Raw genomic sequence first — 15,203 nt, 5'->3', positions numbered from 1 at the left:
GGACGAGCAACAGAATCAAACTCGGTCTCCTCATCTACACGAGTAGCTGCCTGAGTTTCTGGGCTCTCCTGCTGCACTGCTCATTGGACCCTGTCTCTTCCCTCAGCATCTAACGCCCCTGTATTATATTGCATTAGACTAGAAGGGCATATGCACTGTGCAGTCATGGACAGAGATCATTGTTGATTAAACAGTGTTTACCTATTTCATTTTCAGCATTCTGAATATCTTCTATATTTTTAAGAAGACTCCAGAGTACCTGTCGACTGTCCTTTCATGCCTAGTCAGTTCATCAGCAGAATCAGACTGGCTTATCTGCTGCTCTGATTGTGATTGTGTAAAAAGCTCTATGTATCAGCCAAACTTGACGATAAATTTAGATGACAGAAAATGGAGGACTGTGTGAAGGACATAAAACTCTAGAAATCAACTATCAGACTTAATGTTTGACTTGGCTGATGCTTCCATTATTCCTGGTCTAGCAGCTAAAAATCTTGGTGTCATATTTGACTCATATTTATCATTTGAGCAACATATAGCCAATATTAGTAGGACAGCCTTTATGCAGCTTAGGAACATCGCCAAACTAAAAAACTCCTTATCACTACAGGACGCAGAAAAGCTAGCACACGCTTTTATTACCTCAAGGCTAGATTACTGTAATGCACTTTTGTCAGGTTGTTCCAGCAGGAACCTCAATAAACTTCAGCTGGTGCAAAATGCTGCAGCCAGGGTTCTTACTAAAACTAGAACATTTCACTATATCAGTCCAGTTCTATCAGCACTTCATTGGCTCCCAGTTAAATTCCGCATTGAATACAAAATTCTTCTGTTAACATATAAATCCCTACATGGCCTCGCTCCTGAGTACCTGCGGGACCTTACTACATATTACGAACCATCATGATTACTTAGATGTCAGGATGCTGGACTCGCTTACTCGTTCCCAAAATTCAGAAAACCTCAGCAGGGGAAGAGCCTTTTCTTATAAAGCCCCCCAACTCTGGAATAACCTTCCAGATAATGTTTGGGACTCAGACACAGTCTCAATCTTTAACTAGTCTGAAAACTCATCTGTTTAGTTTAGCTTTTGGTAATTAATGTTTCCCCTTAGATCACGTGTCAAACTCAAGGCCCGCGGGCCAAATGTGGCCCGCCGTGTCATTTGTTGTGGCCCGCAAGATCTTAAAAGATCTGCTTAATGCTGTCGCTTCACGGGTAACATAATTGGCATGAATTGTGGGAAATGGAGTTTATTGTCAATGCATGCTTTTAGACTCCTTCTAAAGCGTGCATTGACCTTAAACTACATGTCCCCACAATGCATGCAGATTATGCTTTTTTCAACAAGTGGAATTACAGCTACAATTAGCTACAAATATGATCCCAAAATGTCCAGGAAAAGAAAAACTGATGCCGATGGAAGACCGTTTCAAGAGGGATGGGAAGCGAATACATGTTTGTGCTTCAAGGAGAAAAAACGGTATGTCTTTTGTGTTATGAGACGGTGGCAGTTGTCAAGGAGTACAATTTACGTCGGCACTTTGATCCCAAACACGGAGCTAAGTATGCCAAAGTTAGCCTTCAAAAAAGCAACAAATTGTACAAGAATTAAAAGGCAAATTGCGATCGCAGCAGAATATGTTCACAAGAGCTACGGCCCAAAACGACGCAGCAGTGAAAGCTAGCTTTATTGTAGCTGAAGAAATCGCTCGCGCGTCTAAGTCTTTTTCAGAGGGTGCATTTTTGAAGCAGTGTATGCTGAAGGTCTGTGAGCAGGTGTGTCCCGACCAGATACAGACATTTAAAAATGTCAGTTTATCAAGAAACACCATCGCGGAGCGAATTAAGGAACTCGCAGGAAACCTGGCAACACAGCTGGCCGCAGAGAGGCGCAACTACCAAACCTTTTCATTAGCGCTTGATGAAAGCACAGACAGCACGGATACAGCGCAGCTATCCATTTTCATTAGAGGCGTGAAGTCGGACCTCTCTGTCACTGAGGAGCTGTTGGATATAGCTGCCATGCATGGGACCACAACGGGATGGGACATTTTCGATGCGGTGGAGAAGTCCTTAAATTAAAATGCATTGCCCTGGGAAAATTTGGTTGGATTAACCACAGACGGCGCACCTGCAATGTGTGGAGGAAAATTGGGCTTGGTTGGACTAATGAAAGAGAAAATGCAGAAGAGTAACTGTCACGCGCACCTTATAACTTATCATTGCATTATCCATCAAGAGGCTTTGTGTGGGAAGGTGCTGGGGATGGATGATATAGTAACCACCGTCATGAACACAGTGAACTTCATTCGGGCGCGTGGCCTGAATCACCGTCAGTCCAGCTGTTCTTGCAGGAGATGGGCTCGGAGCACGGAGACGTGCCGTACCATACGGAGGTGCGGTGGCTGAGTAGGGGCAAAGTCCACAAATGATTTTTTGAGCTTAGGGAAGGCATTGCTCTTTTCATGCAGGGTAAAGGAAAACCCATGTCCGATCTGTCAGTTCCAAACTGCCTGTGTGACTTTGCGGTGTTGTGCGACATTACCGAACATCTTGCCCAACTGAATCAGAAGCTTCAGGGACGCAAACAAGTCATCACGCAGATGTCCGACATGATCACCGCTTTCCAGCGTAAACTTGATCTATGGATGTGCCAGGTGAAGCAGGACAATCTTGCCCACTTTCCTGTTTGTCAGAGCATCTCAGCCTCATTTGTGTCTGTCATTAAGTGTATGTATGACCTCTGCAAGGGTGTGTGCAGCCATTTGTGTTTTGTAAAATGCCACATCTGTTACACATGTTCTTAGCAGCTCATAGTTGTTGGTTGTATTGTTATTCTGCCCCTTTCAATTGTGACAAAGTTTTGAGTTAGTTAATGTCATAACTTGTGTTTGATAATATTTTTCTTTATTCACTTGGATAGTTTGATCGTTGATTGATGGAGTAATACGAGTTTCTTAACCTGACAAATTAACAGGATTTATGTTATGTTAACAGAGTAACAAGCAAACATATTTTTCATCTATTCAAATATTTATAAGTTGAATAAGTAATAAATTCAGAGTTATTTAACATTAAGGAGTACTAATATTTATTCTACATTACATTTGGTTGCATTTAGTTACATTTATACTGTCTTACAGTTACATCTGGCCCTTTGAGGGCAACCATTATGGTGATGTGGCCCTCTGTGAAAATGAGTTTGACACCCCTGCTATAGAGCTTTCGCTAACACTTAGGAGCCTAAGACACTGTATCAGATGGTAAAGATGTAATTGATGTGATAAGAAATATCTATTTTTTACTCTTATTATGATGCTTGAGTTGGCTTTATGAGCTTCTTTTTTGATCTTAACTGGTGTAGCAGTTATTTTAACTGCTCACTCACTTCTGTTAATGTCTGTTAGCAGGTATTTGCTGATAGACACTGACAGAAGTGAGAACCCAGAAATGTGAAAAGGGCCCATCCACAAAGTGCAGGGTGCAGCATGTGTTTGTATGTGGTGGAGGTGTGAAGAGACAGGTGAGATAACTTGTGAACTTGTGACTGGTACACTGCGCTGCTGTCTGTTCAGGAGCCGAATTGCTCAGGGATAGAAGCTGTCTTGGCTGGTTCTGGTCTTCATGTTTCTATACTTCATGCCACTGGGCAGTGGCTTGCGTGGGTGGCAGTGGCGGTTCTAGACCATTTTAAGGGGGGGGGCAGTCTAGGGCCAGTGGTTATGTTAGAGGGGTTGATTACTTTCTAGCTTTCATTTTTATTTCTACAGTTTAGACTCAGTTTTTATATTCAATCATGTTCATTTGGCTCTATCTGACCTTCTGCACAAGTCTTTCTATTTTTGGAAGAAGTGTGAAATATCATTTTTCCTCTTTTTGAAAATAAATACAACAGTGTCGAGCCACCACTACGAGGGGATTGCTGCGTTAGCTTTGCCTTCATTTTCTTCGGGATTAATAAAGTATCAGTTTGGCTGAACCTCAAACACATCGCTTCGTATATATAAATGACTTAATATGCAACACATTCTGAAAAACATTGTAAGACAGGATAAGATCATCCTTTATTAGTCCCACAGTGGGGAAATTCACAGTGTCACAGCAGCAAAAAGATAGGGATAGCAAGACACACACTTAAGATTATATATACAATATAAATAATAACAGTCAAAACAATTGACACACATTGACCCTCGATTGCACATGAGAATGGGAGATATTGCACATTGTAATGTTTATGTGAATGAGCTCTTTATCCTAATTAAAAAATGTACAGATAAATGTATCCTCCGCATTTGACCCATCTGTGGTCGTGAACACACACACACACCTAAAGCAGTATATATTACATTAACAGTTTCCACATTTTTCAACAGTTTTCTTTTACATTTTACTTACCTTGCTTATCTTTGTCGCCGTGTGTTCACAGAGTTGAGGAGAGACACGCCTAATTTAGGGGGGCTGTAGGGGGGTCCAAATGTGTTATAGGAGGGGCACTGGGCCCCTCTCGGCACCCCCCTAGAACCGCCACTGGTTGGTGAAGTCCTTAATAATACTCCTCGGCTCCTCAAATAGTAACTGGTGAATAATTCTTTATCTTCAATAAATGGATGATCGTTTTAAATCTGCATGGTGGAGTGGAGAGTTAGAATTAGAAGCCAACTTTAAGGTTTGTTTTGGCTGCTAAGTGGAAACGTCTCTGTACTTATAATGTAAAATAAAGCTCTGTTTTGTTTTGCTCACAGAGAGATGGATAGGATTGGAACTTAAAAAGCTGATACTTGATCTAATAAAAATGCCTGGATCAGTTCCTGATCCTGAGTCAATGGATCTTATCGGGACATCCCTAGTTGCTGCCCTGTTCACTTGTGAGTGTATGCTCACTGCCACGGATTGGTGGCAAGGTGAAATTCCACTGTACTGCTGTGGTGATAAAGTGTGGTTTCCTTTCCTTTCTCAGAACCCTTCTAGCTAGCCCTGTAGCTGTGTGTAAGGATCTGTACTATGGTAGTATAACCTTGTGTTTTATCTGTTCAGCTGAGGAAGATGTACGACATTGCACTGGTGTATCTGCATGGGCTATTGGGAATGCAGATCTTTATGCCATGGTGACCAAAGCCCTCTGCAGCCTTTACCTTCCAGTGCCTGGGACTGCACTGTGGGAATTAGGGAACCCTTTAGAGTAAGTATTCTTGTACCACTCATACAGGGGGGCCCCAAAGCATATTTTGTCATTTTGGCCATTCCTAAAATGTGTTAGATTGTGTTATGTTAGGAAATCAAAACAAGTAAGTATTTCTGGCTCTGCTTTTGTGGAACATTTAGAACAGTGCTACTGGAATACATCTCCAGGCTTCTCCACACAACAGTCCGTATTTATCAACATTGTGTGAAAACAAACAAACAAAAGGAGAAAAGGAAAGAAAACCAGTAAGACGCTGAAACTATGGCCCGAGGTCCCCTCATAACCTCCACTGTGATGCCGGCCAGAATAGGCTTCTGTTGGTCAAAGCTGGGGAGTCGACATGAAGGAATAGATACACCAACTGGCCGCTGCAGTGACGCAGACATGGTGGTAGAGTGTGTGTGTGTGTGTGTGTGTGTGTGTGTGTGTGTGTGTGTGTGTGTGTGGTGCTGGTGGTACAAGTGGATCAGACACAGCAGTTTTAAACACTGTGTCCACTCTGCTGTTTCTGATCCAATCAAATCAGCACAACAAACTCTAACAAACCACCACCATGTCAGTCAGTCAGTGTCACTCTAGTGATGAAATTTATGTATATATGAAGGTCAGTCTGAAACGGTGGAAATTCAGATCATCTCTGATATTAAACATAAAATAATCTTCTTTCAGTTAAATCCACTGTATTTTAACATCACTTTCCTACCTACTCATAATAAGACTTTCTTGTGCTCATATCATTTCATAGCTAAATGATATAGATGGATACATTTACAATTCAATAAACTAAACCAAATGATCAAATCACTCCACAAAATCATCAGTGTCTGATGTATTCATGGTAGGAGTTTCAGACATTTCTTACTGTAGGAATGTGGAGTAATGGGATAGCAAACTTTTGTGAAGTGTCAATTTAGTATTGGGTAGACAAGATTTTGAAAAGTCAAACTGTTATGAATTCACACCCATAAATTCTTGAACAGTACCTTATGTATTCATGGTATGAGTTTCAGACATTTCTTACTGTAGAAATGTTCAGTAATGGGTAAATGCAGTAATGCTTAAAAATACAAATAAATACAATTAACAAAAAAAAAAAATTAACACAAAAACAAATAAATAAAAAAACAAATAAATAAAATGAACGAATAAACTTTGCTTTATCTGAATTAGATTTTTCTGGTGGTTAAGACATAACTGCGCATGTGCAAGCACAGCTTTTGCCGGGCAGACTGCAGACATTTTACACACACATCTTGCTTCTAGGAGGTAGAGTTAGCGTATATGAGAAGACTTTGTTATTGCACAGTTACACTGTAGGATAGTTTATTTTGTTTGTCTTTATGAATCCACGTATATGCTTGATATTTCTGGTAAGTTTATGGGAGCACTAAGCATAGCTAAAAGGTCGCTAGCTAGCGCTGTCTAACTGTCTGATCTGCTCAAATGAATGCAAATTGAACTAACAAAATTGCACCAGGCGTCCACAAACCTTTGGCCACACAGCATCAGTTTGTGGTAATGGTACTGTGTCAGTCAAAAGCACCTTTGAGTCTAGATTTAGTCCTGATTTGAGAGGCACAGGAGTGTTTTATTAAATGCACTGCACAAACTTACAACACTCTTGCTAAAGTAAGCTGAATATTCCCAAAACATCATATTTCCACGTTTAGCAGCAGAAGGTCACAGTTCATCATTGTAATCAGAAACTAAATGTTTTAGACGAGAACAGTTTCTTCATACAGCATATAGAGTTCATATAGCTAGCATATGCAGTTCTGATAACCATGTTGACGTGATTCAAATGTAAATGAATTTTAATGTAAAATTGTCATTTGTAATGCTTTTTGTTTTTAACATATTGTAAGAGTAATAAATGACATTCCACATGCCAAGTTAAAACATCAAGATAAAAAGGTATGTTCAAAACCAAATGTATATAAATGCTATTTTCTCCATAGGCTGAAACTCTTGTGATGGATTGTTGTTGTGCTGTTTTTAAGGATTCTGGGACGTGTCCTAAGTCATTGGTAAGTGTGTTGTTTTATTTAACTACTTGTATTTAACAAATAGGCTTCATAGAGCTACTTTTTTATTTATTTTATTGATCAGATTAGTTATAAATGCAGTTTGATTCATGCATGTAAATGTCATTTCTACAAAGATCATAAACTTCATGTTCATATTTTTTCTTTTCTATTTTATGTTTTTCTTTCCTCGCTGCTCTCCACTTCACTGCCTGTTTAACCGATGCCCTCCCCCGGCTCTGGTCGGACTTTGAAGACTTTCTTCTAAACCACTTCTATCTGAGGAATCGCCTGATCCCACGAATGTTCTTGCTTTAATCTCCACACTTTCTGGATCAGTTCGCAGTCCCTCTTTTTGTCCTCCAGCTTTTCTGCTCTTTCACGCTCTTTCCGCTGCGGCGTCTCCTCAGCCTTCTGCTCCTTGCTGGCTTCTTTCCTTTGGGCATGCCGAACTATCCTGGCCCTCAAACGGTAGAACCACACGCAGCATTCCTGCGCTTCCTCCATTTCTACCAGCCTTTCCGAGGCCCTCCGCTTCTTTTCGGCGTATCTCGCCTGAACCCATTTAATGTACTCTTCTCTTTCCTCCTGAGCCCTCTTCCGTCTCTCTTCAATCTGGCGATTCTCTCTTTCTGTTATTTTGATTGGAACAATGGCAAAGCCTTCCTTCCTGAACTCTGCAAAACAGGTTTTTTTTGGTTTATTCCACCATTTCACAGGGGTGGCGGTTTCTGGACGTTCTGCCTGGGTCTCCACAAAATCCAGGTGGCCTAAGTTCACTTAAGCTCCTCTATGGGGGCATCGTCCTTACAGAAGTTTACATCATTCTCTGGGTCTCCATCAGCCAGCCCTTCTTCTCCTAGCCGCTCCAGGGCATTCTTCACCTTGAGAGCGACGGTCTCAATTTCTGCTGTGAGATCCGCACCCCAAACACCTGCCTTTGTGAGCTCCGCTCCGAACTCCTCCAGTTCCATCATTCTGCTGAGCTGCAGACGTCACAATTGCAGTATTCAAGCGCAGCGCCCCTCCTTTATCACCTCTCGTTTATATACGATGATGTCATTAAATGTAAACCCCAAACACGCGGCTCTTTATTAAAAAAATTGCATTATAAAATTTGCATTTTATCTATTTAAATGTGTTTGATTTTATTTGATAATAACAAAAAATGCTTAAATGCTTCATCTGAATTTCCATTCTGTGTCAAATGAATGTACCAGTGGTAAAACTGCCATCGTAACGTCTAAGCAAGCTGAAGCAGTATAAATTAGAGCATGCTTTCAGCATCATTTAAGCCTCAATTGTATTACAAAGAACAATTCTAAATTGTCGAACCACAACTGCAGTTTATTTCCACTGTTGAATGTTTTACAGGTACCTTTAGGCAATAATCACATTCTTGATAAAACCTTAGACAATCACCTTCTGTCCGCGGTAGAACAACAGTCAGATCATTATAATATACAAGTCATTTTGTATAATATACAAGTCATGTGATGAGTTGTGTTTCAAGAGCAACAGTGTTGTGTTGGGAGATGAGCTGCTAGTATTGCTGGATTTCTATGTAGATGACATTGACCTAGGTAATCATTTAGACACATCCAGAAAAAACACCAAGTCTGTGTAGTATATTAAAATCCCAGCAATTTAACATCCGTTCGTAATTCCTTTTCTCATCTTTTTATTTATCTTCACTGTGCAAAGCAGATTATGTCAAGACATATGGATATATAAAGGTTTTAGAGCCTTTGCTGCAAAATCGTGTTTAAAAAAAAGTATAAAAAAAGTCAGGGCATTTTCATTGCACAGCTTGGTGGTTTGTTAAAGGCATAGAAGAATGCCATAGCACACAATTTGTGTGTTGTCTTGTCTGCGCGGCTTTCTCTGCACTGAGATGTTTCTGTTAAAGGAATGAACTACTGGTGTGTCGTATGATTGTAGTTCTCGTCTTGGCTGGTGGATTCATGCAAGTAGCGCCTGTGAGAAAATACTTGCTGCACTGACAACACATCTATCTGGGCTTGTCCTGGAGTGAGCAGTTACTTCCAACACCAAGCTGTCAAGTAAATCTAAATTCAAAAGGAGACGCTGTTGTGTTAGCATATTGGCTCCAATCAAGTGTGGTGTGAAAAGAGTGAACTTGCAGTGTTGTTTTATGTGTATTTTATGTGTGGCTGATTTATTTTTATGTAAGGTCATTATAGAAAATATTATAAAACAACAAGGGGGGAAATCACATTGTATAGAGACACTCACATGGGAGATAAAGTAATTTTTCTAACAGTTTCTTTTGTAGAACGTTCAAGGTGCTTATGAGCTACATAAACTTTTTACATATTTTAATTAAGTAGAAACATAAAATTGCACTTATAAAGTAAGTTCTAGAAGATGAAATTAAGCTTATAAAAATTAGTGAGCGTTATTCAAAGTATATATCTGAATCAAGACCATTTTATTTTATGCAACTCTTTGACGTTCAGAGGGTTTGAGTACATTTTGAGTCATTTGTTTGAGTTAAGGTGCAGGTTTTGGGGAAGACGAGCTCTTGTTGTAAATCTGTTGGCCCTTATGGTTATGTAGAATCTGCATGGTCTTTGATGGGATGGTCGGAGCGCGTAGTCCTGGTCGAAGCTGGTATAATCCGAATTGAGGCAGAAGTACGTAAGTGCCAGTCTCCTATTACCAGTTCCAGTGGTGGGCCAGAATAGCTTATTTAATTTCCTACCACTTCCCCCATCCCACGCTCCCTGCACATTCTTCCAGCAGAACAGGATAAACTCAGTTTACATGTAGAAATGATGCTCTTTTTTATTAAGTTACACATCATTTACATTCATAGTGTATGACTAATAACTGTTTCATTCCACAGTCAAATAATAAATGAATTCATATCTTCATTACATATCTAAATACACATTTTCCTTTAAAATGTTCAATCTTGTTTTAACTTCAACTTCATTTGGGTAAAAGCTGTCAAAAAACACAACGAGAAGGCGGCAACAACATCAGGGTTTTCTCACCTGCAAAAAGCCACTAATCCTTTTGGCTTCTACCCTTTGTGCCATGAGCACTCTTTCTATCAATCAAACAGGTGCCATTCAAGCTCTTGATAGCCATAAAACCTTGTAGAGGGAGGTTGTAGAGGACTACTAGCATATATAGTCACCAAAAGCATTAGGATTCAAACAGTTTGATTAGACTCTGAGATAGACTTTAACTGAATGATGTGTTGGTTGTGTGTTCAGACTTAACAATCTCAGTATTTCCCCCAAATTCTTTGAACAGTTAAGAGGTTTGACAAATTAACAATTGAATAATAAACTGCCAAACATGTCCAATACATTTGTTTTTGCACTCATAACTGTCACTGACATTTGCATTTTCTGGAGATAGGGTTGGGCTGTTCTTTGACCTGCCGTTAAGAACAGTCCCTTGCTTAGCACAGTTTGTTGCTTGTATAGCGAAATAACATTTGGGGAGCTTAGACTAATGGGGTACAGATGCTCATGTCATTTTCATTCAATCATTTTAGTGGATTTGAATCCAGAGGATTGATTACTTCTGGCCATCAGTCCATGGTTTAGATGCACTGAAGAGATTGCTAAACAATTCTCCTGAGCTCTGGCTGGCTCCTCCTCAACAGGTCTGGGCCTAAAAAACAAGAGACACAAAAAGCTGTTTAAATGTAATCCGAGTGAAAGCGTTTGCCGTTATCGGGTCTAAATCACTGCCACCTCCAGCATCAAAACTTAAACCCTTCTTTCTCACCTGGAGAAGCCCGGCAGCACTGTGAGGATCACCTTCTTTGATTTCTCCAGTGCTTTTAACACCATACAGCCAGGGCTCCTAAAGGACAAGCTGGGACATAGTGGAGTGGACAATCACCTGTCGAACTGGATACTGGACTACCTCACCAACCGACCACAGTATGTGAGGGCACGGGACTGTGTCTCTGATATGGTGGTCAGCAGCACAGGAGCCCCTCAAGGAACGGTCTTGGCACCGTTCATCTTCACCCAGCTCACCGACCTGTCACCTCCAGAAGTTCTCAGATGACTCAGCGATTGTCGGCCTCATAACCAATGAGGAGGACAGTGAGTACAGAGAACTCATTCAGTCAGGACTTTGTGGACTGGTGTCTGCAGAAACACCTTCAGATAAACACAGGAAAGACCAAAGAACTGGTGGTGGATTTCCGCAGGAGCAGACACCCCCCTCCATCAGTAAACATCCAGGGTATGAACATCGAGAGTGTGGACTCTTATAAATACCTGGGTGTTCATCTGAACAACAAACTGGACTGGTCAGTCAACACTGCTGCACTCTTCAAGAAAGGCCAGAGCAGACTCTACCTACTGAGGAGACTGAGGTTCTTTGGAGTTCAGGGAGCACTCCTGAGGACTTTCTTCGACACAGTGGTGGCATCTGCGATCTTTTATGGAGTGGTCTGCTGGGGCAGTAGCATCTCGACGGCAGATAAGAAGAGACTGAATAACCTCATAAAGAGGGCAGGCTCTGTCCTGGGGTGCTTCTTAGACCCAGTGCAGGTGGTGGGAGACAGGAGGATGACAGCCAAGCTGGCATCCATGCTGAAGAACAGCTCCCACCCCATGAATGAGACTCTGGCAGCACTGGGCAGCTCCTTTAGTGACAGGCTGCTTCACCCCAAGTGTGTGAAGGAGCGGTATCGCAGGTCCCTCCTTCCTGCTACCGTCAGACTCCACAACCAGCACTGCTCCCAGCGGACCACATACACACACACTTCACTACACACACATGTTCAGGGAATAGAGATCCCTTAATGTAAAAATACTATGCAATACCCCCCCTCCCACATGTGCAATTAAGAGTCATTTGCAATAATCTGTAAATAATAGTTATTGCTTTTTTTTACTTCTTATTTATATTGTGTATATAGTGTCAATTATTTATCCACATTTTTGTGTCTTGCTATCCCTTTCTGCTGTGACACTGAAAATTTCCCCACTGTGGGACTAAGAAAGGATTATCTTATCTTATCTTTATCTTAAGTCAAAGATATTGTAACACTTTAAGAAAAAGAAAAGTTTATGATCAATAATCTGAATCTTGCTGCTAAAACCTGTAAAGTTTTTTTTTCAATCTAAAGCCTGTGCCCCCCTTAAAATAAACAAAATCTGGAAAGACACCATTTTTGTTGTCTCTAATAAAAGGTCAATTGAAATCATTGCTGACTTCCTGTGGTGTAAAACAAAATTAAAGTCAAAATTACATCTGTTCTGTTCATTTTTATGTTTTAATCTTTTAGAGGGGGGTGGGGGGCATAAAACTGTAAACTGCTCATGCATCCATGTTCACTAACTACTACTAAACTTACAATGTGGCAGCATTATCCAGTTATAGTATACAGCCATGATCCACTAATGGAGGACAAAGTCGACCACAATCAGTGGCACAGACTCAGCAAGTGGACGATGAGCAAGAGATTGATTCAGGATTTTTTTTTGCATGTTACTGATACAACACCACCATCCCACCCAACTCTCATTACCCTATCGCATGCATTTTACGCACCAGCCGACAGGCCTGAAAAACAACAGCAGCAGCAGCCAGTTAAACAATCTACAATACAATAAATGATTCTATACTATTTTAAATATATATTCTTTGCCAGGTTACATGTTTTATTCTATGATCATCACTCATAAATCAGGTGATGTGCGTCTCTGTAATGAGAAGTAACTTCCTTTCCTTTGGCAAAATGGGTCAGAAGAGAGATTTGACGGACTCTGAAAAGTCAAAAATTGTGAGATGTCTTGCAGAGGGATGCAGCAGTCTTGAAATTGCCAAACTTTTAGAGCGTGATCACCGAACAATCAAGCGTTTCATGGCAAATAGCCAACGGGGTCGCAAGAAACGTGTTGGAAAAAAAAAAGGCACAAAATAATTGCCCATGAATTGAGGAAAATCAAGCGTGAAGCTGCCAAGATGCCATTTGCCACCAGTTTTGCCTTATTTCAGAGCTGCAACGTTACTGGAGTATCAAAAAGCACAAGGTGTGCGATACTCAGGGACATGGCCAAGGTAAGGAAGGCTGAAAAACGACCACATTTGAACAAGAAACATAAGATAAAACGTCAAGACTGGGCCAAGAAATATCTTAAGACTGATTTTTCTAAGGTTTTATGGACTGATGAAATGCGAGTGACTCTTGATGGGCCAGATGGATGGGCCCGAGGCTGGATCAGTAAAGGGCAGAGAGCTCCACTCCGACTCAGACGCCAGCAAGGTGGAGGTGGGGTACTGGTATGGGCTGGTATCATCAAAGATGAACTTGTGGGACCTTTTCGGGTTGAGGATGGAGTGAAGCTCAACTCCCAGACCTACTGCCAGTTTCTGGAAGACACCTTCTTCAAGCAGTGGTACAGAAACAAGTCTGTATTGTTCAAGAAAAACCTGATTTTTTTAATGCAGGACAACGCTCCATCACATGCATCCAAATACTCCACAGCATGGCTGGCCAGTAAGGGACTAAAAGAAGAAAAAATTATGACATGGCCCCCTTGTTCACCTGATCTGAACCCCATAGAGAACCTGTGGTCCCTCATAAAATGTGAGCTCTACAGGGAGGGAAAACAGTACACCTCTCTGAACAGTGTCTGGGAGGCTGTTGTGTCTGCTGCACGCAATGTTGATTGTAAACAGATCAAGCAACTGACAGAATCTATGGATGGAAGGCTTTTGAGTGTCATCGTAAAGAAAGGTGGCTATATTGGTCACTGATTTATTTTTGGTTGTTTTTGAATGTCAGAAATGTTTATTTCTAAATTTTGTTATATTGGTTTACCTGGTGAAAATAAACAAGTGAGATGGGTATATATTTTTTTTTATTAAGTTGCCTAATAATTCTGCACAGTAATAATTACCTGCACAAACAGATATCCTCCTAAGATCTAAATCTAAAAAAAAAAAAAACACTCCAACTTCCAAAAATATTAAGCTTTGATATTTATGAGTCTTTTGGGTTGATTGAGAACATAGTTGTTGTTTAATAATAAAAAGAATCCTCTCAAATACAACTTGCCTAATAATTCTGCACACACTGTATTTCTGGCTCAGAATAACCCCTAGCCAGGTCACTCTCAATTTGGCGTGCTAGACTGGAGAACGTCAGTCTATCTTTCTGCCCTGGTTCACCAATTTGTCTAGAAACCTTGAAGTCTTTGCACCACTGTGAGTTATGGGCAGATATGAAGGATTTCTCTATAGGGGTGGCATCTCCACTGGCTCTGTGCTGCACTGTTCTACTTATCAGCTTTTGCATTTCAGTTTCTTTTAGCTGCACCAGAAGTTTCAAATGACGCAGATCCCTTGTTAGATTCTCTTGTTCCTCTGCATTAGGTTTAGGTATTTCTGAATCCTCTTTGAGTCTTGGTTCCTCTCAAGGTTTCTTCCTCTTGAGTTTTTCCTGCCACTGTTACCCTCAGCTTTCTCAAAAGAGGCTCAGACACGGATTTCTGTCGAAGTTGCTTTTGAAATTTTTAAAAATATATAATCAAACTTGACTTGATGAGCGGTCAAGAAGCCGTTACCGACAAAAGGAAATATCTTAATGGTCGTATTGACTGGAAAGTAAATCAGTAAAAGGTGATCTCTGACTTACACAGTACTGCACCGGCTCATTACTGTTCACTAAAAGCTAATAAACAGCTCATGTTTATTCATGTGCTTCCAGTGTTGATTTCAGATGCTTCAATAATTGTTAATATTGTTAATCTGAAGTTTTGCTTCATAGTTTTTTGTTCATTGTTAATCTGAAGTTTTGCTTCATAGTTTTTTGTTCATTGTTAATCTGAAGTTTTGCTTCATAGTTTTTTGTTCATTGTTAATCTGAAGTTTTGCTTCGTAGTTTTTCCTTCATTGTTTTGGTTTGTTGGTTTTTGCTGCTTCCAGGTTTCTGTTCATTGTTTTTCAAAACCTCGTCTGTGTTGTTTCTCCTGGCCCAAGCTCCG

At 40.6% G+C, this 15,203-nt stretch overlaps 1 pseudogene; it reads left to right on the top strand.

The window, feature by feature from the left end:
- Positions 1–1,441: 1,441 nt before the first annotated feature.
- LOC140559610 (general transcription factor II-I repeat domain-containing protein 2-like) overlaps positions 1,442–15,203 on the top strand; it is a 372,516-nt pseudogene continuing 358,754 nt past the window's right edge.

This window comes from Salminus brasiliensis, chromosome 7, assembly GCF_030463535.1.
Source record: "Salminus brasiliensis chromosome 7, fSalBra1.hap2, whole genome shotgun sequence".
In the NCBI taxonomy this organism is placed as follows: Eukaryota; Metazoa; Chordata; class Actinopteri; order Characiformes; family Bryconidae; genus Salminus; species Salminus brasiliensis.
Note: the sequence above shows the minus strand (reverse complement) of the source record. Positions and strands in the feature narration are given on the sequence as shown.